This window comes from Elephas maximus, chromosome 9 (genome assembly GCF_024166365.1).
Source record: "Elephas maximus indicus isolate mEleMax1 chromosome 9, mEleMax1 primary haplotype, whole genome shotgun sequence".
Lineage (NCBI taxonomy): Eukaryota > Metazoa > Chordata > Mammalia > Proboscidea > Elephantidae > Elephas > Elephas maximus.
The window spans coordinates 73,535,843-73,562,191 of NC_064827.1; the positions used below are offsets into that span (position 1 = coordinate 73,535,843).

Here is a 26,349-nt window from a genome sequence, read left to right on the forward strand (position 1 = left end):
TGTCTTTTTATATAAGTGAGATCGAACAATATTTGTCATTTTGTGATTGACTTATTTCGCTCAGCAAAATATCTTCAAGCTCCAGCCATACTGTAGCATGTACCAAGACTTCACTTCTCCTACTGGCTGAGTAGTATTCCATTGTATACATGTACTACATTTTGTTTATACATTTTTCTGTTGATGGATATTCAAGTTTTTTCTACCTTTTGGCTACTGTGAATAGTGCTGCAATGAACATTGGTGTACAATCTCTTTTTGAGTTTCTGCTTTCAAGTCTTTTGAGCATATACCTAGGAGTGGAATTGCTCTGACACATGGTAGTTCTATTTTTAGTTTTTTGAGGCACCACCACACTGTTTTGCATTCCCACCAGAAATGGATAAGAGTTCCAATTTCCCCACATTCTCACCAAACATTGCTATTTTCTGCTTTTTTATTTGTTTGTTTTTGTTTTTAATTTTAGCCATCCTAGTGGAAGTGAAAAGGTGTCTCATTGTGGCTTTGATTTCCATCTCTCTGATAACTAATGGGTGGGATAACTAATGACATTGAGCATCTTTTCATGTGTTTTGTGGCCATTTGAATGTCCTCTTTTGTAAAATATCTATTCAAGTTCTTTGCCCATTTTATGATTGGGTTATTTGTCTTTTTGTTACTAAATTGTTGAAGTTTTATATTTTATTTATTAAATCCTTGTCAGATATACAGTTTCAAAAGATACGCTCCTGCTCTATAGCTTGTCTTTTCCTTTTTTTTTTTTTTTTTGTAAAGTCTTGATGAACAGAAGTTTTCAATTTTTATGAGGTTCCATTTATTTATTTTGCTTTTGCTGTTTGTGCTTTTTTTTTTATATATCATATTGACAATCCATTGTTGAAAGCTACACCTGACAGTATTGCCCTTGCTTTTTCTTCTAAGAATTTTATAGTTTTAGTTTGCACATTTAGGTCCTTAATCCATTTTGAATTTGTTTTTGTGTATGGTGTGAGACATGGATGCTGTTTCACTTTTCTGCATGTGGAAAATGATGCTCTGGTACCCTGTGTTGCCATGGTATCTACTGTCTACTCCCCTCCCAGCTACAGTGTTTAATAAGCTCCTTGGGGTTGGTTCCTAGGGAGGCCACATACCTCCTTGAGGAGTGGTCAGAACAGTTAGGTGCTACCAAGTTCCCACCTTATTCTTTATTAACTAATGGAACCTGAAGGGGTCAGGTTGTGGATAGTTGAGGATGGAAGAAAGACTCATGATTCCAGTGTCAGGAGCTACATGGAGGGGTCACCTCTCTAGAGGAGGAAGAAAAGTGGTCACCTCAAGAACTGACAACCTCACCTCTAGGCCGAAGCAACAATCACACAAGTACCACACACCCAGCGTTGCAGGTCCTAACACCTCCCACCAGAACTTGAGGCCCTTTCCTTTTCATGGCCTAATATGAACATTCTTTCTGTGCCCCAAGACTTCCATTCCTTCTCTAGACATCAGGGCCAACAAGACTAAGGAGAAGGTACTTGGATCCTACAAAGACCACCCTGGGGGTCACCATTCTTTGCCTAGTTAGTAGCTGGTATCCTCAAACATACCCAAACTAAAGTGTTTCTAACTTGGAGTGTCAAAAACTTGGAAATCATCCTCTCTAATACACTCGGTTTATGAGGAGGAAAGTGAATTTCCCAATAATATACAGCAAGTTAGTGTCATAGTTGAGACTACAAACCACATCATCTGACCTTGCCGCCCTAACTCTTTTATTTCATTGTTTGAGTGCCTCTAACTCCTCCACACTCCTCTGTTTTCCTTCTCCATTCACAATAGGATTTGCTATTAAGAGGTGAGACTCTATGCAAAGAAAATGACTCTTTTGGAGGAACAGTTGAGCTACTCTGATGTTGATGGGTAAAAGTTCAGCTTCCATCAGCCCAGCCTGACTTTAGGGTGTCCCCAAAGCAGCCCTGCTAAAGACAGTCCACCTTAACAGCCTCATCCCAACTTCACAGCAGAATGGGACCTAGGCTGTGGGTGAGTCTGACCCTGAGAAGTCACAGGGAGAAGAAAATTCCTGAGACCTGGGTTGTCATACCAGTTCTGTTGTCAACTCACAATGTGATATTAAATGACCAACTTCCTTCTTTAGGCCTCAGTTGGCCCTCTGCAAATTGATTATGTAGATTAGAATCTAGGATTCGAAACTTTTCTTTAGCACTGGAATATTGTCTTTAAAATTATCCTCTGTTTTTGTTATCTATAAGACACATGAAAGCAGAATTTCTCTGTGAAAAGAGAAAGGTCCAAGGACTCCTAAATAGCACCATTTTACACTATACCTCACCTACGGTCCTCCTAAGATTTTCCAGGAAATCCTGGGGTTCCTTGAATCACAGCTTGGAAATCTCTGAACTAGATGCTTTCTAAGATCCCTTCCCTTTCTAACAATCCAGAATTCTATGGATTCTGGCTGTTCCCCAAGATTTTACATTCTCAATGGACATAGTTTCTGCTACACAGGGAGTGTTAGCCATGCCAGAAATAGAGGAAGAGCGTGACTGGAGGTGGGAGAGGACTTGAAGCCAGGCCTGGGGAAGGGCTGAGGAGGTGGGAGGTATTTCACACAAAAAAAAGTTCAGGGGCACAGGATCGCTCCCTTCAAACATCTGAAGGGTGACTTAGTACCTGATTGCCTCTGTTTCCCCTGTACCTGGAATGATGGCTGGCACTCAGGAGATGCTTACTGAATGCTTAAAAAAAATCAGTCATTCCACACATAAAAGAAAAGCAAAATTGCATTCACTTGCTATTAACTGCTAGGTTTAGAATTCTTGATTTTTGGCTTTAATACCAAAAAAGTATACATTTCTTGTGATTTCTTGGGTAGAAATTAGAAGGTATTGAGTGAGCCCCTTGTCACTAAAATATTCAACCAGGATGACAACTATCAGACCTACTGTAGGTTACCTGCCCTGGAATACAAAGTAAGAAACTCACTGGAGGTTTCTGCTCCATCCTCTCTCCACCCAGGAAAATTTAACACCTCCGGCTCTGCACCTTTTTGCCATTCCATTCTCCAGTTTAGGCTTTGTTCTCTATTCACAGATCATCATATCTATTTCACACACATACACACACACACACACACATTTTCATGTACGCTTCTTCACTTTCTCAAGAGCTCATTTGTAATCTCACCTTAACCAAGTGAACCAGCTAAAAACCAGCTACTATGTATTAATTTTGAGCACTATTGTTTTCAAATTATTAAATTGTTTATATTATGTGTCATTTGTATAAACAGTATTTAGTAACTATCTGTTCACTTAAAAAGCAATTTTCAAACACATTTAGTCATGTGTTGCCCATGACATTTTTTTCATCAGAAAAATAAAAGAGATAAAAAGACTTTCCAAAAGGAACGGTTGGTAAGTAACTATCTTAGGCTGGGTTCTCTAGAAAAGCAAAACCAGTAAAGTGTAGAAATAAATATAGAGAGAGATTTGTATCAAAAAAACAGCTAACCCAGTGGTAGAGGCTGGAACATCCCAAGTCTGTGGATTAGGACAGAGGTTTCTCCCAATTCACATAACCACAGGTGCTGGCAAACCCAAGATTGGCAGGTAGGAGAGCAGGGCTCTGCTCACAGGCTGTGAAGATCGATTAATCTTGAGATGGGCAGATGAGCTGATAGCTCAAGTCCTAAGAACTGGAGGTCAGGCGAACAGGATGCAGCTGCAGGGTCCGAGGGAGCAAAAAACCAGAATATCTGCTTATATTTGGATGCAGGACACACCCCCAAAGAAAATCCCTTTCAACTGATTGGCTACTCAGCAGATCCCCATCATGGGAGTGATCACATGTAAACACTGAGAATCATGGCCCAGCCAAGTTGGCACACAATCTTAACCATCACAGACCAACCCTTGTCAACTTGGCACAGGTACACATTTCCTTAAACCGTACATAATCTCGGAATAAAGACAATTATGAAGTCGTACTTGCACCTAACATTATACAACCAACAAGCAGACAACCAAAAATGCACTAGCCCCATTTACATCTTATATTTTATAAGTGAAGAAAACAAAAATATTTGATGCAGAAATACTCACAACAATTACAGTCCTCATTTCTGCAACTGGTCACATGGCCGTAACTGGTATTCAGAACTACCTTCTTCCACCATCCATTCCGTATTCCCTTTGCCCTCAGCAAGCACCTCAGTTGGTGGTGGTTCTTTGCCTATTGAGGTGACCCAAAACTTCATTCCTGAAGGGTATAGGTCTTTAGTATTCATGTTAGAATTGAGTTGCTGCAGTTTTTCATTGGCTTTAATCACAGGGCATGGTAGTACTAAGAGATGCCCTAAGGGATCTCCTGCATTCCAGACATACTCATCTTTACCTCCATTATGTAATATCAACTGGATTTCCTCTTGGTAATAAGGATTAATCACACCAGCCAGTATGGTAACTCCCTTCTTTGCCCATTGATCCAGAGGCACAAGGACCCCAAAGGGGCCAGGTGGCATTCTTAGCTTCCAGTTCAATGGAATCAGTGATGTGTCTCCAGGTATGAGCATTCCTCTCTTTGGAACTAAGACTTCTCTACCTACAGAGCATAAAGTCGCCTGAACAGGAAGTAAAAATCTTGCAAGTGGGTCACTAGGGGTAATAGTGAGTGGTGCCACTCCAATTTCCACCCCTTAATTACTGGACCCATAAATCCTGGCTATGGGAGAAACAGCACCATATATTGGACACTGGTTTAGAGCATATACAGCCTCCTGGAGAACAGTGTCCCAACCCTACAAGGTATTGTCACCTAGCTGGCACCATAATTGCATCTTTAGAAGGCCATTCCATCATTCTATCAAGCCAGCTGCTTAAGGGTGACGGGGAAAATGGTAAGATGAGTGAATTCCATAAGTACAGGCCCATCACTGCACTTCAGACTCTGTGAAGTGAGTCCCTTGATAAGAGGTAATGTTGTGTGGGATACCATGAGGGTGGATAAGCTGATAGCTTAAGTCCCAGGAACCAGAGGTCAGATGAAGAGGAGGCAGCCACAGGATTCAGAGAAAACAAAAAGCCAGAACATCTGCTTTTAATTGGTTGAGGGCCACGCTCCCAAGGAAACTCCCTTTCAACTGATTGGCTACTCACAGCAGATCCCATCGTGGGAGTGATCACTTGCGAACACTGAGAATCATGGCCCAGCCAAGGTGACACACAATCTTAACCATCACAGTAACTAAACTAAAAAAAAAAAACTAAACTAGGACTTAAAACCCAAAACCAACTCTTTCCACTAATTCTGATCCTAAGCATCTTGCTCTTGTTCTTGTCACTATGCAACACCCCGAACCCTTAAAGATGTTGTAAAACCTGTCATTTCTGGGTTTATTCTTCAGGAAATATTTAACAGGCAGAAATGTAATATAGTGAAAAGGCTAAGAGCAGGACTATGAAACCAAACTGCTTGCACTAGAATTATAGCCACTTACCAGTTGTATAACTAGATTTGTTGACCCTCTCTGTAACAACTCTATAACTCAGTTTCCACATTTGTATAGTGACAGAGTTATTATGAGGATTAAATCATTATACAATGCCTAAAAAAAAAAACAAAAAATGTGCCTAGTACATGGTAAATACTCCTATTTGATATTTTTGTTAGGCACCTGCTACAAGAATAAAATGGTGAGTTAAGTATTCAGTGTTGGCTAGTCAGACAGGTCCCCGCCCTTGCAAAACTAATATCCTGAGCCTCTTTCATGGCAATCATGTCTCATGTGTCCTTCTAGTATGACAAACCACTTTGGTCCAAAGCTCCAGGCACTATGGGGAGAAAAAAGAAGCAGTTGAACCTACGCTGCTGCAACTTAGGAAAGTGCCTAAAGAGATACAGATAGGATGAATTCTCCCCATGTTTGCAAAGAATTTCATTAAAGTACTTTAGATATTAAAAAATGTCATTGGTACTCAGATTTCCTTGGATGTGGATTTCTTCTCAGTCACCTTTCTTATACCTCTTCTTCATCCTTTATCTGGGTCACTTGACAGACATCTGCAGGTGACTCCAGGCTCTCTACTCTGTAACTAATCCTGTCCCTGGGCAAAGTGGGTGTTAAAATCCCATGTCTGGGAACATAGTAAGCTCAGTAACAAGTCTGAGTAACAATTCTGATTCATATTGAAGATCTGATCCTGGATCTAAGGGTAGGTAATTGATTTCTAATCTCACTCCATTGTAGCAGAGTCCCTGCTTTGATAGACTGATAGACACTGCACAATTCTATCCTTACTGGGGCTCTGCTTTGCTCCCTCTGGACCTATTTCTAGGACAAAACTCCAGTTTCTAAAGCCAGATCCTGTTCTCTCAGTATTATTTGCCAGCATACCTGCATCTTTATATAATTCTTATACTCAGATGACCATCCAGGTACTCAACTGGACCCTAATCTACTGTCAGGACATGCACCTGTTACTTTTGGTGCCATATTTAGGATTATATGTGTTTTCTTGAGGGAGGAGTTAAGGTAACCAAGAAAGAGAGAAATCCTGGCCAAAACAGAATAGTCTGAGAAGGCAAATTTCATAATTTCTTTATGTATTAAGAACATCAAAGTTCAAGAGATAAAGTGACTTGTTCGTGCTCAGGGTGTAAATTAGTGATGGAGCGAGAATGGAAAGTCAGACCTGCATAACACGAAACCCATACTCCTGTCAACCGTACCAGTCATTCATATACATTGTAAAAACCAGACACTCCCAAACAGGACACAACCTAACACTCTTTCATATTTTCTACTTATAGGACAGCAATGCTGAGGGGAAACCAGAGCCACATCACTGAATTCCTCCCCCTGGGATTTAGCACTGACCCCAAGCACCAGGCGTGGCTCTTTGCCAGCTTCCTGGTCATGTACCTAATCAATATGTTTGGCAACTCAGTCAACTCAGTCATCATTACAGCCATCCGTGGGGATGCCCACCTCCATACTCCCATGTACTTTGTCCTCTCCAACCTGTCTTTCATGGACGTCTGCTTTAAAAATATCATTTTGCCAGTGATGCTGGCAAACACATTGAGCAAGAGCAAGAGGGTGCCCTTTGCCCAGTGTATCACCCAGATATATTTCTTTGTGGCCTGAGCAGTCACTGACAGTTTCCTCCAGGCTGCTATGGCCATTGCTCACTATGTGGCCACCTATAACCCACTGCATTACACCAAGACCATGAGCCCCAGATGCTGCCTCCTGTTGGTGATGGCATCGTGGGTGGTGTCACACCTCCACTCAGTGACCCACACAATTCTCATGGCCCGCCTCTCCTTCTGTGGGTCCAATATCATCCACCATTTCTTCTGTAACATCCAGCCATTGCTAATGCTCTCCTGCTCTGACACCTCTGTCAATGAACTTTTTGGCCTTCACAGAGGGCTCCTTTGTGATCATGAGCCCCTTTATCGTCATTATTGCATCCTACGTCTACATCACCAGTGCTGTTTTGAGGGTTCCTTTTGGAGAAGGCAGGTACAAAGTCTTCTCCACCTGTAGATCCCACCTCATGGTTGTGGAAGTCTACTATACAACTACCATCTTAGTGTACATTTACCCCTCATCCACCTACTCAGTGACAAAGGACCATGAAGCCCCTTGTCATCTATACTGTGGCGATCCTCATGCTGTACCCTTACATCTATAGCCTTAGGAACAGGGACAGGAAGCAGACCTTGGGAAAGCTAACTAGGGGAACAGAATAGAATTCACATATTTTACTACCTCTAGAAGTTTAATCATTGATTCTACAATCATTTGGTAAGTACCTACTGTCTGCAGGCACTATGTTTAATTCTGAGGGAAAGGCCAAATAAGTCACAGATCTGTCCTCAGAAGTACTTACACTTATTAAACAGAAAGGAAAAGACTGCCAACAGCTTACTATAATAAAAATTTGTCTTGTTTGTCATAAAAATTAAAGGAGTCATGGTTATAAATGTCTTAATAAATTATAAATAACTTCAGAACTTCTCCCCCTTCTTCAGTCTCTTTTGCAATGCTTTTTACGTATATTCATGCCTTTTATGTGAGTTACCAATGTAGACAAATATTTCACTCCCCCCCAAAAAAAGCTTCAAAATTTGTATTTTTGATGGTTCAGTCATATGGCTTAAAGTTTCCACCAAATAAGTTATCAATTCTATACTCAGTTTCTTTAGGCCTGCCTAGTAGATTTGCTTGAGGTATGTAGTCAAGCTCTTTACTGCACCATACCTGTTTACTTAACATACTCAGGGAGAAATGCACTAACTTTTCATGGTAAAATGTCCTGGAATTCTAAGTTCATAAACTTCAAATTAAATCACAACTTCCCTTTCCTATGACCAAAAATAAATCACTGTATTTCTACAAGCCTTATTTTTGTCAATAACAAAATAAGCACAATAAGATTTTTCACCATGTGGCTGTGGTCAGTAAATGAAATGAAGTGTATGAAAGCACTATCATTTGCATAGACGTGGATAAAAAACCCAGGTCTGCCCAATTTTTACCAATTTTAGAATTTTAAAACTTAATTTTTAATTTGTTAACTGAGGCACCATATTGCCTGAAAGCCAGGTATGGGGTGGCGTGGGGAGGGAGTGGCATAGGGAGTCAGGGTCCAACCAGGGTGTAAAGGGTCTCCCTATATAAGGGCAACCTAGCATGGAGTGGCAGGATGGAACAGGGTGAGAAGGGCATCTACACAGGAGGAGCAACCTGGCATGAGGTGTCAGTGTCAAAGGGATGAGTGAGGAGTGTGTCCATATCAGGAAGCAGAATGTAATGAGGAGTCAGAATTCAAGCAGGGTAAGGTGGACATCTAATCATAGGGATAGCATGATGCCAATGCCAAAGGAGGGTGAGAAAAATGTCCTTGTGAGGAGCTGGTCCAGTCAGGCAGGTGATGATTCACCTGGGTTTGGGAATTTCACAAGTGGTAGCAGCCTACCACAGGTATTAGAGCCCAGTGATAATGAGGAAGGTGTTCAAAAAAGGATATCCTGACATAACTATCAGAGGAGGGTGTAACACAAGGAGCAGGTTCACACACAGAGTCCAAGGAAGGTGTGGAGGAGCAGCTTGGTGTGGGAATTTAGAGCCTGAGCAAAGTGAAGACACCATCCACACATGGGACAGCCAGGTGTAGGCTATCAGAGCTTGAGCAGAGAGAGCTGAATGTCTACCATGTGAACAGCCTGTCCTGGGATGTCAAAGTCCAAGTGGGGTGAGAAAGAGGGCTTCCATGCAGGGGGAAGCCCAGTGTGGGAAATCAAAACTGAAGTGGGGTGACAAAGGCCATGAGTGGAGGCTTCCCAGAGATTCTTAAAACCTGCAGCATCTTCTGGAAAAGCTTTTGAAAACCATCTGTTTTGGTGCTTCAGGAAAACATCTTCACTGACAACCTCTCTTGCATCTGGCAGCTACTTCTTTAATCTTTGCTTCTTTCCTTCTACTAAACACTCTGTAAGCCCCAAATTTTGTATTAAACTCATTGTATCAGAAACAATAGCATCTGTTTTTCTAACTGACCGATACAATTTTTGGCAGCAGATGTGGATCCAGAGAAAAAAGAACTTAATTAAATAGGCACTGCTCTTGCCTTTATGGAGCTTATAGGCTAATTTAGGAGACTGGAAATAAACAATATAACAAGTTAACATATAATTCTAAACAACAATTAGTGTTTGAAAAGGACAGGCATGGAAGTGCCACTGAGAAACTATAATTGAAGAGTCTAATTTATATTATAGTTCAGCAAAAGATTCTTCAAGGAAGTTAAATGAAAAGGAGGACCTAAAGTAATAACTAACTATGTCAAGAGTAGAAGTAAGAAGAGTAGGGATATAAACTTTCCAGCATATGTGAAGAAGCTAGGACCAGTGTGGCTGGAGAAGAGTGAGCAAGATGATGGGTGGCATGGAGATATGACCCTGACCTTTTGGCCACTACCGATTAAACCATAGTCAGCTGAATCAACTTTAGCTGCTCAGGTTGTCTTTTCAAAACTTGGCATTAGTGATATAGAGAGTCTAGCTAGTTGATGTTTGACTTTGATGATGAAAATTCATGAAGAGTTGAAAAAACTAGACAGTATTCTGGCCACTAGAGCCTTGTATAAATCTTTTTAACAGAGGAACAGAAACTAAGAAAGTTGGAATAGACTTAGAGGAAATAGTAGTCAAGATACCTGGCATTCCAGAAAGACACAGTAGATGCCTAATGGTTTTAAAATTTCCTTTAGCTCTCTCTCGAAAAAAAATTTTTCTATAACAAGAGGCAGAATGACTTAGTGCTCAAGAGTTCAGACTCTGGGCTAAGACAGACTCTGGCACCTGCCTGTATCATTCAATAGCTGCATTAAGCTGGGCTCTCTAGAGAAGCAAAAGCTGTAAAGCTTATAAATATATATAGAGAGAGATTTATATCAAAGAAATGCCTCACACAGTTGTAGAGACAGGAACATCCCAAGTCTGTGGATCTGGATAGAGGCTTCTCCTGGTTCACATAGCTGCAGAGAAAGCGAAACCAAGATCAGCAAGTCAGAGAGCATTGCTCTAGCTCACACGCTATGAATATCAATGAATCCCAATATCAGCAGACAAGACTGCAAGGCTTCCCTGATTCACGGAGCTGCAGGGGCTGGAAAACCCAAGATCAGCAGGTCAGAGACCAGAGCTGTTGCTCACAGCCTGTGAAGATTGACAGATCCCAAGATTTGCAGGCAAAACCGCAGGTAAGCTCCTAGCTCAAGTCCCAAGAACCAGAGGTCAGACAAACAGAAGCCAGCTGCAGGATCCAGAGCAGGCAAAAGCCAGAACTTCCACTTATATTCAGATGCAGGCCACAGGCCCAAGGAAACTCCCTTTCAACTGACTGGCTACTCACAGCAGATTTCATCATGTGGGTGATCACATATCACATCTCAACAGGGAAGTGATCACAACATTTTACAACAGTAAAAACACTGAGAATCATAGCCCAGCCAAGTTGACACACCATCTTAAGCATCACAGTCCACTCCTTGTCAACTTGGCACCTGTACACATCTCCTTAAACTATACATATTCTCTGAGTAAAGACAATTATATAGTATAGTCATACTTGTGCCTAGCACGATACAATGAACACGCATACAATCCGAAATGCACTAGCCCTGTTTACATCTTATATTTTACAAGTGCAGAAAACAAAAATATTTGATGCACACATACAAAGCAGAAATACCTAGAACAATTACGATCCTCATTTCTGCAACTGATCACATGGCCATAACCGGTATTTAGAACTACTTTCTTCCACCACACATTCCATATTCCCTTTACTCTCAGCAAGCACCTCAGCTGGTCATGGTTCTTTGGGCAGGTGTGATTCAATGGAATTTAGGTGTTTATTGTCTCCAGCTTCCTGATAATCTGCCTCTATGTCCCCATTCCAAGTTTCAGGATCCCATTGCTTCCCAATCAACACCCTCACTTTAACTTGAGATGCCCCTCGAGGTTGGCAATTGAGTTGATGTTGTAATTCAGCCACTCTTACAGTAAGACTCTGGGTTTGGTTTTTGGCAATATCAGCTCTGTTACTATAAGAAATAAAGCTTTCTTTCAAAGCACATATAGAAACTTTGAGGTCATTTTTGCAGCATTTGAACTTTGACTCTGAAGCCCTGAGTGCATCACTTTCTTATACCAGTTTGTCTAATGAAAGTAAGATCAAACAACCAGCTTCCTTATACTTCTCATTATGACAAAACTGTATAAATATGTCACATGTGTGTTCACCCAGAGCCTCACCTTTCACCAATAACTGATCTATTGGTGATAACATTTTATGTATTTGTGTTGCCTCCTCATGACATGGATTAGCAGTGCCCTCTTTACTACCAGAAGTAGAGTCATCAACATCTTTAAGACTAGCCAGACTTGAGAACCAATTTAGAAAACTCATCCTTACACTTTTGTTTTTCTAGAACCAGTCTTTTTTTTTTTTTAATTAACTTTTATTGAGCTTCAAGTGAACGTTTACAAATCAAGTCAGACTGTCACATATAAGTTTATATACACCTTACTCCATTCTCCCACTTGCTCTCCCTCTAATGAGTCAGCCCTTCCAGTCTCTCCTTTCGTGACAATTTTGCCAGCTTCCAACTCTCTCTATCCTCCCATCACCCCTCCAGACAGGAGATGCCAACACAGTCTCAAGTGTCCACCTGATATCATTAGCTCACTCTTCATCAGCATCTCTCTCCTACCCACTGTCCAGTCCCTTTCATGACTGCTGAGTTGTCTTCGGGAATGGTTCCTGTCCTGGGCCAACAGAAGGTTTGGGGACCATGACCGCCGGGATTCCTCTAGTCTCAGTCAGACCATTAAGTATGGTCTTTTTGTGAGAATTTGGGTTCTGCATCCCACTGATCTCCTGCTCCCTCAGGGGTTCTCTGTTGTGCTCCCTGCCAGGGCAGTCATCGGTTGTAGCCAGGCACCATCTAGTTCTTCTGGTCTCAGGATGATGTAAGTCTCTAGTTTATGTGGCCCTTTCTGTCTCTTGGGCTCTTAGTTATCATGTGACCTTGGTGTTCTTCATTTTCCTTTGCTCCAGGTGGGTTGAGACCAATTGATGCATCTTAGATGGCCGCTTGTTAGCATTTAAGACCCCAGAGGCCACATTTCAAAGTGGGATGCAGAATGTTTTCATAATAGAATTATTTTGCCAATTGACTTAGAAGTCCCCTTAAGCCATAGTCCCCAAACCCCCGCCCTTGCTCCACTGACCTTTGAAGTATTCAGTTTATTCCGGAAACTTCTTTGCTTTTGGTCCATTCCAGTCCAGTTGAGCTGACTTCCATGTATTGAGTATTGTCCTTCCCTTCACCTAAAGCAGTTCTTATCTACTAATTAATCAGTAAAAAAAACCCTCTCCCACCCTCCCTCCCTCCCCCCTTCGTAACCACAAAAGTATGTGTTCTTCTCAGTTTATACTATTTCTCAAGATCTTATAATAGTGGTCTTATACAATATTTGTCCTTTTGCCTCTGACTAATTTCGCTCAGCATAATGCCTTCCAGGTTCCTCCATGTTATGAAATGTTTCACAGATTCGTCACTGTTCTAGAACCACTCTTGATACCAAATGTCTTAGGCTGGGCTGTATAGAAACAAAATTAGTAAAGTGTATAAATATATAGAGAGATTTATATCAAGGGAATGGCTCACACAATTGCAGAGGCTGAAATGTCCCAATTCCCTGCATCAAGATAGAGGCTTCTCCTGATTCACATAGACACAGGGGCTGGCAGACCCAAGATTGGCAGGTCAGAGAGCACGGCTCTTGCTCACAGGCTGTGAAGATTGACGAATCCTAGGAGTGGCAGGCAAGGCCAACATGGCACCGTAGACAGAAGCACCACACCATCTCTCCACAGCAAAGACCCAAAAAACTAAGTAAAACAGACACAAACATCACTCCTGGAACCCAATGTGTCAAATGAAGAGATAAAGAACTCAGCCAAACACCAAAGGGAATAAGAAGCTGACAGAGGACAGAAAGTGAGGAGAGATAGTGAGGAGGCTCCTTATCAACTGATGCAGCAGGGATTCACCATCTTGGACTGTCAGAGATCAGCTGCCAGGGAGCACCAGAAAGCAGCTTCATGGAGCTCCCAGCAGGAGACAGAGCACCCAGTGACCAGCGTTACATGCTTTCCCACCCCCCATCCTCTACCCGCTGGTCCACCTCCGAGCTTCCTGGCTGGCTGTGGTGGCTCAACTGGCTGGACAGCACAGCATCCATGCCACATGTATTCACCCCACCCACATTGCAGATCGGCGGACAGGGAGTACAGGATAGCTGCTTCACAAAGTTCCCAACAGGAGACAGAGCACACGGTAATGAGCAATATACATGTTCCTAATCCCCACCCTTCTTCCCCTCCCACTTCACCCTCCTCTGCTTCCCGCCAGTCACAGTGTCTTGGCCAGGAGTCAACTGCTTCCACACCAGGCTGCTTGGATTCGTCCCATCCCTGAGCTGGTGCTGCTTCTTTCCGTTTCTTTTGGTTACTTGCATGCCTCCCAACACCTCCCCTACTTTCTCTCAAACACCTGGCTCCATGTGCCATCTTTACTTCTTCTTGAAAAGCTGTGAAACCCCACTCAACTGGGGAACCACTCTTCCAGCCTGTGATGCCATGCTGGTGGGGTCACTAGGGATTTTTTTCCTTTTCTTGTTTTCTTTTGCTTTGTTCTGTTCTGTTTTGTTTGTTTGTTTTCTTTCTCTTTTCACACTTAGGAGCCCCTTCTAGCTAGGCTGCACTGCACAGCTTAGAAGCCGATCCCCCAGTCTGTGCAGTCGCCTAGGTGGGATCCCTAGGGGTATTCCTCGTTTCATTTCTTTCTTTTTTTCTTCCTCTTTTTTCCCTTTCTGTCTTCATTTCTCAGTTCTCATCTGTCTAACTTTTACCTTCTTTTCCTGTCTACTGATTACCTGGTGCTGTGTGACATCTATACCCTCTCTAGCCAGGCTGTATTGCACAGCTTGGGAGACTTCCCTGGTCTTGGCAGCCACACTGGTGGGAACCCTGGGGTTTTTTCTTTTCCAAAGTTTTATCTAGTTTTTTTTTCTTTTTCCTCTTTTCTTTTTTTCCCTTTTTGTTTTTCTCCTTTTCTCAGTTTTTCATCTCTCCACTCCAATAGCAAGCCCCTTTTGCACTTTTTTTTTTCCTTTGTTTGTTTGTTTTGGGCTCCTGTTTCTCTCCCCTCTTTCCCATACTCACATTAGCTCCATACATCATGACATCCCCCCTCTTTCATGTCCACCTGTATGATGCACCAAACATCACTTCTCTCAGGAGCACAGGCATGGCCTACCAAAACTTGCCTGGTATTGATTCCTGGCCTGCCCTGTTGGCCCTTGTACAGGCCACAAACAACCCATCCCAGCCCCTCCCCTTCAGCTCAACCTGTCCTGCTGCACCATTGCTGAGAGACTGGTCCCACCCATTGGACAAGGAGGTGAAAAGTATCTTGACTACAGATGAGCTAACAACAAAGAACACACAATCCAACTGCTCAGATATAAACAAAAAAACAGGATAAAACAAACAAATCTACAATCAAGAAATGAAGAAAATAACTACTGAATGTCCTGAAGACAGCAGACATCAAAAAAAAAAAAAAAAAGGACAGCATGGTTCCAGTAGGCATCCAAAATAAAACACCAGATGACTTTCCAAAAGAAAAAAAGGCTCTAAAACTACCTGACAGGGAATTCAAATCTCTAATATTCAGAGCTATCCAAGAGTTGAAGCAAAAAGCAGACAAAAATGAGGAAAAAATGGATGAATTCATGGAAAAGGCAGAAAATTCATGCAAAATGCAGACAAAAAAAATGGAAGAATTCAGGAAAATAATACAGGAACAAAATGCCAAAATAAATTCACAACTAGAAATCATACAAAAACAACTAGAAATTCAAAAGATAAACAACAAGATTTCAAAAATGGACAGTGTCATAGAAGGGCTGAGGAACAGGTTTGAAATAATGGAAGACAGGATCAGTGAAATTAAAGACAAACACATGGATAAAACTCTGTTTGAGGAGAAATCAGAAAAAAAGGATGAAGAAAAATGAGGAATCCCTGAGAATTATGTGGTATACAATCAAAAGCAAAAATCTGTGAGTGATCAGGATTCCAGAACAGGGAGGGAAAATGGAAAACAGAGAAGATCATTGAAGAATTGCTGACAAAAAACTTCTGTAATATCTTGAAAGATGGAGAGCTGACCATCCAAGAAGCTCAATGAACCCCACACAGGCTAGACTCCAAAAGAAAAACATCAAGGCATATCATAAACACACTTGCTAAAATGAAAGACGAAGAAAAAATGCTGCGAGCAGCTCTAGAAAAACAAAAAGTCACATACAGAGGAGAAACAATAAGACTAAGCTCTGGTTATTCAGCACAAACCATGTAGGCAGGAAGGCAATGAATGGGATGACATATATAAAATATTGAAAGAAAAACACTGCCAACCATGAATAACACATACTGCAAAACTTTCGTTCAAATATGATGGTGAAATTAGGACATTTCCAGATAAATAAAAACTAAGGGAATATGTAAAAATCAAATCAAACCTACAAGAATTATTAGATGGCATCCTAAAGCATGACAGATGGATTAAAAAACAGGATCCATCAATATGCTGTCTACAAGAGACACACCTTAGAAACAAAGAGGTAAATTTATTTTTAAAAATTTATTAAAAATCAAAGGATGGAAAAAAGTATATCAAGCAAACAACTACCAAAAAAGAGCAGGAGTAGCAATAGTAATCTTAGATAAAATACACTTTGAAACCAAAATTGGCAGCCAAGGCTGCAGGTAAGCTGCTAGCTCAAGTCCCAAGAATCAGAGGTCAGATGAATAGAAGCCAGCTGCAGGATCCAGAGCAAGCAAAAGCCAGAACTTCCTCTTTTATTCAGATACAGGCCGCATGCCCAAGGAAACTGCCTTTCAACTGATTGGCTACTAACAGCTGATCCCATCATGGGGGTGATGACATATCAAATTTCCACAGGGAAGTGATCGCCACATTATATAACTGCCAAAACACTGAGACTCATGGCCCAGCCAAGTTGACACATGATCTTAACCATCACACTAGCTATGGGTAAGTTACAAGACATCTCAACGATAGCAGATACAACAATAGCAAGAAGGAGAGTTAACAACTATGTATTGAGTGATAACATATTTCCAGCTACTGTGCTAAGTGCTTTAGTTGTCTTATCTAACTGGATTCTTACTATTTCATTAGATATTTTTTGGATAAGGAATCTGAAGTATAAAGAGATGATGTAAATTGTCCCAAATTATCCAGCTGGTAAATAGAAAATTCCAGACTTAAATTCTGGCCTATCTGATTCAGCACTAACCCATCTAATCTCAACCAATCTCAGATGCTATTGAATTGTGGGTTCTGTAGCCTTAACACTTTCCTCTTGGGCAATGGCAAATTCACATCACAGCCCCACCTGGAAACCCAGCCTCTTCCCCTTATGAAGTGGAAATAAAATCCAGTGGTGCTGGCAAATGTGGGGTCGATTTCTAGAGTCACAATCAGTAGAAGTGAGAGGGCTTGAGGGGGCTCATGCTGGGAATATTTAGCAGGTTTGGAGGCCACAGAGTTCTCAATAGTGGGAACAGAAAACAATTGTCTCTGAATCCCTGAAGAGAGGAAGCATAATGCTATTTCTAAGCGGGATCTCTGTTCTACTTGGAACCTCTCAGAGGTGTGCCCAGTGACCATCACCTTAAGATGCACTGCTCTGGGTTTTCTACCGTCACCAATCCATCTCATGGAGGGTCTTCCTCTTTTTCACTGACCCATACTTTATCAAGCATGAGGGATTGATCCCTCCTGATAGCATGTCTGAAGTATAGGAGGTTAAGTCTGGTCATCCTTGCTTCAAAGGAGCATTTTGACTGTGCTTTGTCCAAAACAGATTTGTTCGTTCTTCTGTAGTTCATGGTATAGCCAACATATTTGCCAACACCATAGTTCAAAGGCATCAATTCTTCTTCAGCCTTCCTTACTCATTGTCCAGCTTTCGCATGCATATGAGACAATTGAAAATACCACGGCTTGGGTCAGCCACACCTTAGTCCTCAAAGTAACATCTTTGCTTGTTTACACATTGAAGAGGCCTTTTGCAGCAGATTTGCCCAATGCAATGGGGCATTTGACTTCTTGACTGTTGCTTCCATGGGCATTGATTTTGGTCCAAGTAAAATGAAATCCTTGACAACTTCAATATCTTCTCCATTTATCATGATGTTGCTTATAAGTCCAGTTGTGATGATTTTTGTTTTCTTTATGTTGAGGTGTAATCCATGCTGAAGGCTGTAGTCTTTGATCTTCATCAGTAAGCGCTTCAAGTCATCTTTGCTTTCAGCAAGCAAGGTTGTGTCAACTACATATTGCAGGTTGTTAATGAGTCTTCCTGCAATCCTGATCCCACCTTCTTCTTCATATAGTCCAGCTTCTTGGATTATTTGCTCAGCATACAGATAGAATAAGTATGATGAAAGGATACTACCCTAATGCATACCTTTTCTGGTTTTAAACCACACGGTATTCCCTTGTCCTGTTCAAATGACTGCCTCTTGGTCTATAGACAGGTTCCTCATGAGCACAATTAATTTCCATTCTTCAGAATGACGTCCATAATTTGTTATAATCAACACAGTCAAATGCCTTTGCGTAACCAATAAACCACAGGTAAACATCTTTCTGGTATTCTCTGCTTTCAGTCAAGATCCATCTGACATCAGCAATGGTACCCTACGTTCCATATCCTTTTCTGAATCTGCCTTGAATTTCTAGCAGTTCTCTGTTGATTTACTGTCGCAGCTATTTTCGAAATATCCACAGCAAAGTTTTACTTGCATGTAATATTAATGATATTTTTTGATAATTTCTGCATGCTGTTTGATCACCTTTCCTTGGAATGGGCAAAAATATGGACCTCCTCCAGTCTTTTGACCAGGTAGCTGTCTTCCAAATTCATTGGCATAGATGAGTGAGCACTTCCAGCATTGCATCCACTTGCTGAAACATCTCAGTTGGTATTCCATCAATTCCTAAGTCCTTGTTTTTTGCCAATGCCTTCAGTGCAGCTTGGACTTCTTTCATTACCATTGGTTCTTGATCATTCATATGCAACCTCCTGAAATGTTTGAATTTCAGCCTATTCTTTTTGGTACATTAATTCTGTATTCTTTTCACTTTCTTTTGCTGCTTCCTGCGTCATTCAATATTTTGCCCATACAATCTTTCAATATTGCAATTCGAGCCTTGAATTTTTTCTTCAGTTATTTCAGCTTGAGAAATGCTGAGCATGTTCCTCCCATTTGGCTTTCTAATTCCAGATCTTTGCACATTTCATTATAATACATTACTTTGTCTTCTCGAGCCACTCTTTAAAATCTTCCATTAGGCTTTTCATCATTTTTTCTGTTGGCTTTAGCATTTCCATGTTCAAGAGCAAAATTCAGTCTCTCCTGGCATTCATTTTGTTCTTTTCTGACTTTATAATGACCTTTTTGCTTTCTTCACGTACAATGGCCTTTATGTCATCCCACAACTTGTCTGGTCTTTGGTCAATAGTGATTAATGCGTCAGACCTATTCTTGAGATACCCATTATCCCTTGCCGTCGAGTAGATTCTGACTCATAGCAACCCCATAGGACACAGTAGAACTGCCCCATAGAGTTTACAAGGAGCGCCTAGTGGATTTGAACTGCTGACCCTTTTTGTTAGTAGTCGTAGCACTTAACCACTATGCAGCCAGGATTTCCATTCTTGAGATAGTCACTAAATTCAGGTGGGATATACTCGAGGTGGAATTTTGGCTCTCACGAACTTGTTTTAATTTTCTCCAGCTTCAGCTCAAACTTGCATAGGAAAGTTTGGTTGTCTGTTCAGCAGTTGGACCCTGGCCTTGTTCTGACTGATGATATTGAGCTTATCCATCATCTCCTTCCACAGATGTAGTCAATTTGAATCCTATGTATTCCACCTGACAAGGCCCACGTGTATAGTCATTGTTGAAAAAATGTATTTGCAGTGAATAAACCATTGTTCTTGCAAAATTCTACCATGCCATATCCAGCACAGTTTCTATCACCAAGGCCATGTTTTCCAGTTACTAATCCTTCTTTTTTGTTTCCAGCTTCTGCATTCCAATCACAGTAATTACCAATGCGTCTTGATTCCATGTTTGATCAATTTCAGACTGCAGAAGTTGGTAAAAATGTTCAATTTCCTCATCTTTGGCATTACTGGTTTGTGCATAAATTTGAATGATAGTCATATTAATTGATCTTCCTTGTAGGCATATGGATAATATCCTATCACTGCAGTGTTGTACTTCAGGATAGATCTTGAAATGTTCTTCTTGATGATGAATATGACGCCATTCCTCTTCATTTTGTCATTCCTGGCATAATAGACCACGTGATTTTCAGATTCAAAATAGCAAATATTGTCCATTTCAGCTCACTGATGCCTAAGATATAGCTCTTTATGCCTTCCATTTCATTCTTGACTACTTCAAATTTTCCTAGATTCATAGTTTGTATATTCCGCATTCTATTATTAATGGATGTTTGCAGCTGTTTCTTTTAATTTTGAGTCATGTCACATCAGCAAATGAAGGCTTACTCTATTCACATCGTTAAAGTTGGCTCTACTATGAGGAGGCAACTCTTCCATAATCGTATTTTGAGTGCCTTCCAACCTGAGGGGTTCGTCTTCCAGCACTATATCAGATAATGTTCTGCTGATACTCATAAGGTTTTCACTGGCTAATTTTTTAAAGCAGATTGCCAGGTCTTTCTTCCTAGTCTGTCTTAGTCTGGAAGCTCTGCTGAAACCTGTCTACCAAGGGTGACCCTGCTGGTATTTGCTGTAGCGGTGGTAAAGCTTCCAGTATCACAGCAACACACAAGACACCACAGTACGACAAACTGACATCAAATAAATATACACAATATTTTAATCCACTATAATGGAGGTTGACTTTTAATATGTTCCCAGTTTTGAAATATTATTAATAAGGCTACAATCGAATAGTCTTGTAAATATCTTTTGGTAGGCATATATATGCAATTCTCTAGACTATAAATCTAGGAATGGAAATGCTGAGTCACGGAAAACGTTAATAAGTACTATCCAACAGCATTCCAAAGGATTTATACCAATATACACTGTCATTTGTAGCATGAGAGAGTTTTAGTTGCTCCACATCCTCAGCAAGACTTGGAAGGCTAGTCTTAAATTTTAGCCATGCTGAGTGTGTAATAGTACCTTGCTGTGGTTTATATTTGTATTTTCATTTCGAATCCACCAGCAGCTCCTTGGAAACCCTACGGGGCAGCTCTACTCTGTCCTATGTGGTCGCTGTGAGTTGGAATCGACTTGAGGGCAACAAGTTTATTGGTTATCTTTTTTTGTGAGTTAGCTACTGATTTCTTTTGCTTATTTTTCTATTGGTTTTTTGCTCTTTTTTCTTATGCATGTAAGATATAAGATACTGTCCATTTCAACTAATTAATGCCTAGGATATTTCATGATGTGCTTCTCCAGGAACTGATCCCTCTTGATAGCATGTCCAAAGTAGGCTAGGCAGTCTCGCCATCCTCACTTCAAAGAAGCATTTTGGCTGTACTTCTCACAAAACAGATTTGTTCATTCTTCTGCAGACCGTAATAGAGTCAATATCATTTGCCAGCACCATAATTCAAAAACATCAATTCTTCTTTGGTCTTCCTTATTCATTGTCCAGCTTTTCCATGCATATTACGCCATTGACAATTCCATGGCTTGGGTCAGGCACACCTTAGTCTTCAAAGTAACACCTTTTTTTTTTAAACTTTAAAGAGCACTTTTGCAGCAAATTTGCCTGATGCAATACATCTTTCCTCCTTGAATGCTGCTTCCATGGGCATTGATTCTGGACCCAAGTAAAATGAAATCCTTGACAACTTCAATATTTTCTCTATTTATGGTGATGTTGCTTGTAGGTCTAGTTGTGAGGATTTTTGTTTTCCTTATGTTGAGGTGTAATCCATACTGAAGGCTTTAGTCTTTGATCTTCATCAGTAAGTGCTTCAAGTCCTCTTTGCCTTCAGCAAGCAAGGTTCTGTCATCTGCATATTGCAGGTTGTTAATGAGTCTTCCTCCAATCCTGATGCCACTTTCTTCTTCATGTAGCTTCTTGGATTATTTACTCAGCATGCAGGTTGAATACGTATAGTGAAAGGATACAACCTTGATGCACACCTTTCCTGATTTTAAACAACACGGTATCCCCTTTTTCTGTTCAAACGACTGCCTCTTGGTCTACATACAGATTCTTCATGAGCACAATTAAGCATTCTGGAATCCCCATTCTTCATAATGTTATCCATAATTTGTGATGATACACGCAGTCAAATGCCTTTGCATAGTCAAGAACGCACAGATCAACGTCTTCCTGGCATTCTCTGCCTTCAGCCAAGATCCATCTGACATCAGCAGTGATATCCTTTGTTCCATGGTCTCTTCTGTATTTTGCTTGAATTTCTGGCAGTTCCTTGTCGATGTACTGCTGCAACCATTTTTTAATTATCTTCAGCTAAATTGTACCTTCATGTGATAATAATGATATCGTTCGATAATCTCTGCGTTCTGTTGGATCACCTTTCTTTGGAATTGGCACAAATATGGACCTCTTCTTGTCGGTTGGCCAGGTAGCTGTCTTCCAAATTTCTTGGCATAGACAAGTAAGTGCTTCCGGTGTTGCATCTGCTTGTTGAAACACCTCAACTGGTAATCTGTCAGTTCCTGGAGACTTGTTTTCCACCAATGCCTTCAGTGCAGCTTGGACTTCTTCCTGAAATATCATCTGTTGTTGATCATGTGCTACCTCTTGAAATGGTTGTAAGTCAACTTATTATTTTTGGTACATTGACTCTGTGTATTCCTTTTATATTCTTTGATGTTTCCTGAGTCATTCAATATTTTTCCCATATAATCCTTCAATATTGCAATTCGAGCCTTGAATTTTTTCTTCAGTTATTTCAGCTTGAGAAATGCTAAGCATGTTCTTCCCATTTGGTTTTCTAATTCCAGATCTTTGCACATTTCATTATAATACTTTACTTTGTCTTCTCAAGCCACCCTTTGAAATCTTCCATTCAGCTCTTTACTTAATCATTTATTCCATTCGCTTTAGATATTCTATGTTCAAGAACAAGATTCAGGGTCTTTCCTGACATTTATTTTCTTCTTTCCTGTCCCTTTAATGACCTTTTTGCTTTCTTCATGTATGATGCTCTTGATGTCATCCCACAACTCATCTGGTCTTCAGTCATTAGTGTACAATGTGTCATTTTGAGTAATCCCACATTACCAAATGAAGGTACCAAAACCTTTAATCCATTCACATCATTAAGGTCAACTCTACTTTGAGGAGATAGCTTTCCTGCAGTCGTATTTTGAGTACCTTCCAACCAGAGGGGTTCATCTTCTGGCACTATATCAGATAACGTTCTGCTGTTTTTCATAGAGTTTTCAGTGGACAATTTCTCTAGAAGCAGATTTCCAGGTCCTTCTTCGCAGTCTGTCTTATTCTGGAAGTTCAGCTGAAAACTGTCCACCAGGGGTGACCCTGCTGGTACTTGAAATACTGGTGGCAAAGCTTCCAGTATCACAGCTGCACACAAGCCACCACAGTACAACAAACTGACATTACATAAATATACACAATATTTTAATCCATTATAGTATAGATCAACTTTTAATACATTTCCAGTTTTGAACTATTATTAATAGGGCTGCTGTGAATAGTCTTGTAAATATCTTTTGGTAAGTGTTAGTTGTCTAGTGCTGCTGTAACAGAAATACCAGAAGTGGATGGCTTTAACAAAGAGAAGTTTATTCTTTCACAGTACAGGAGGCTAGAAGTCCAAATTCGGGCTGCCAGCTCCAGGGAAAAGCTTTCCCTGTCAGCTCTGGAGGACAATCCTTTTCATCAATCTTCCCCTGGGCTAGGAGTTTCTCCACCCAGGAACTCCGGATCCAAAGGACATGCTGTGCTCCCAGTGATGCTTTCTTACTGGTATGAGGGCACCCTGTCTCTTTGCTTCCTTCTCTCTCTTTTATATCTCAAAAGAGATTGGCTTAAGACACTGTCTAATCTTGTAGATCTCATCAATATAACTGCCACTAATCCATTTTATTAACATGATAGTGATAGGATTTATAACACATCCTTAGCAAGACTTGAATTGTTAGTCTTTTAAATTTTAGCCATGCTGGTGGGTGTGCAACAGTATCTTGTTGTGGTATATATTTGTATTTTTTTTTTATATAAACTGAATTAGAACATTTTCAATATGTCCATTTGCTGGAACCCTGGTGGCACAGTGGTTAAGAGCTCAGCTGCTAACCAAAAGTTTGGCAGATAGAATCCACCAGCCGCTCCCTGGAAACACTATGGGGCAGTTCTACCCTGACCTATACTGTCGTTATGAGTTGGAATTGACTTGACAGCAATGGATTTGTTATTTGGTTATTTTTTTTGTGAGTTAGCTATTGATTTCTTATTTTTCTGTTGGTTTTTTGCCCTGTTATTGGTTTTTTGCCCTGTTATTGTATGTATCAAAAAAACCTACCTATATATGTAATATTTATGTCATGTATCAATATATTATTATATTATTTTGCATTTTATTTCTTTGTTGATGATACATAGGTGATTGATGGGTAGATATAGACTATTTTCCCAGCCTGTGAGTTGCTTTTTCACTCTCTAAATGATATATTTTGATGAATTGCAGTTCTTAAATTTAGTGTAGTCCAATTTTTCATTTGTTCATTTATGGTTATTTCTGTATTTTATTTTTTACCTGACCAAATACGTATGTAAAGGTATTCTCTTATGTTCTTTCCAAAAAGCTTTTATTCTTTTTTTTAACCTCTTATATTTAGATCTTTGATACTTTCGGAAGTGGTTTTTGTTTATGGTATGAACTATAATTCCTCTTTCTTCCATATGGATATTCAGTTATTCCAGTGCCTCATACTGTAAAGGCTACCCTTTTCTCACTGAATTACAGTATCACCTTTTTCATGTATCAGTTGATCATATTTAAGTAGGTCTTTTCTGTTTCATTGGTTTATCTATCCTTTTTACAACACCACACTGCTGTAGTTACAATACTGTTATGATAACTGTTAGTGCTTAGCAGTTAAGTCCTCTTATTATTCTTCCTATAAGGTTATCTTGGCTGTTTGTGGCTCTTTGTTTTTCTATGTGAATTTTAGAATCAGTTTGACAATTCACAGGCACATACACACACAAAGATACTGGCAAGATTTTGATTGAAATTGTTGGAGAAATTGAATATCCATACAGAACATCCATATCTCTTCAACTGGAAGAGATCCGTATTTATGCCTATGCCCAAGAAAGGCAATCTAACCAAATTCAGAAACTATTGAGCAATATCATTAATATCATACACAATTAGAATTTCTGAAGACCATTCAAAAGTGGCTGCAGCAGTATACAGACAGAGAACTGCCAGAAAATCAAGCTCGACTCAGAAGAGGATGTGGAACCAGGGATATCACTGCTGACATCAGATGGATTCTGTCTGAAAGCAGAGAATGCCAGAAAAATACCTGCCTGTGTTTTATTGACTACACAAAGGCATTTGACTGTGTGGATCATAACAAATTATGAATAACATTGTGAAGAATGGGAATTCCAGAACACTTAATTGTGCTCATGAGGAACCACACATAGATCAAGAGGCAGTAGTTCAAACAGAACAAGGAGATACTGCGTGGTTTAAAGTCTGGAAAGGTGTTTATCCTTGTTGCATCCTTTCACCATACTTATTCAGTCTGTATGCTGAGCAAATAATCTGAGAAGCTGGACTACATGAAGAAGAGCAGGGTATCGGTATTGGAGGAAGACTCATTAACAACCTGAGATACGCAGATGACACAGCCTTGCTTGCTGAAAGTGAAGAGGACTTGAAGCACTTATTAACGGAGTTCAAAGATCACAGCCAGCCTTTAGTATGGATTACATCTCAGCATAAAACAAAATCCTCACAACTGGACCAATAAGCAACATCATGATAAACAGAGAAAAGATTGAAGTTGTCAAGGATTTCATTTTACTTGGATCCACAATCAACACCCATGGAAGCAGCAGTCAAGCAATCAAAAGATGCATTGCATTAGGTAAATTTGCTGCAAAAAACCTCTTTAAAACGTTAAAAAGCAAAGACGTCACCTTGAAGACTAAGGCGTACATGACCCAAGCCATGGTATTTTCAATCACATCATATGCATGCAAAAGCTGGACAACAAATAAGGAAGACCGAAGAAGAATTGATGCCTTCGAATTGTGCTGTTGACGAGGAATATTGAATATACAAATGAAGAATGAACAAATCTATCTTGGAAGAAGTACAACCACAAGGCTGGTTAGAAGTGAGGATGGCAAGACTGGGTCTCTTATACTTTGGACATGTTATTGGGAGGGATCAGTAAAGTAGAGGGTCAGTGAAAAATAGGAAGCCCCTCAACAAGATGGCCCCCAATGATGGGCTCAAGCATAATGATTATTAGGATAGCACAGAACGGGGCAGTGTTTAGTTCTGTTGTACACAGGGTCGCTATGACTCAGAAGGAGCCAACTCGACGGCACCTAACAAGAACAACAACATGGAAAACGTGACAAGTTTTTAA

At 40.4% G+C, this 26,349-nt stretch overlaps 1 pseudogene; it reads left to right on the forward strand.

Annotated features, from left to right (window-relative positions):
* The first annotated feature begins 6,817 nt into the window (after positions 1-6,817).
* LOC126082660 (olfactory receptor 1L6-like) lies at positions 6,818-7,758 on the forward strand (annotated as a pseudogene).
* Positions 7,759-26,349: the final 18,591 nt, after the last annotated feature.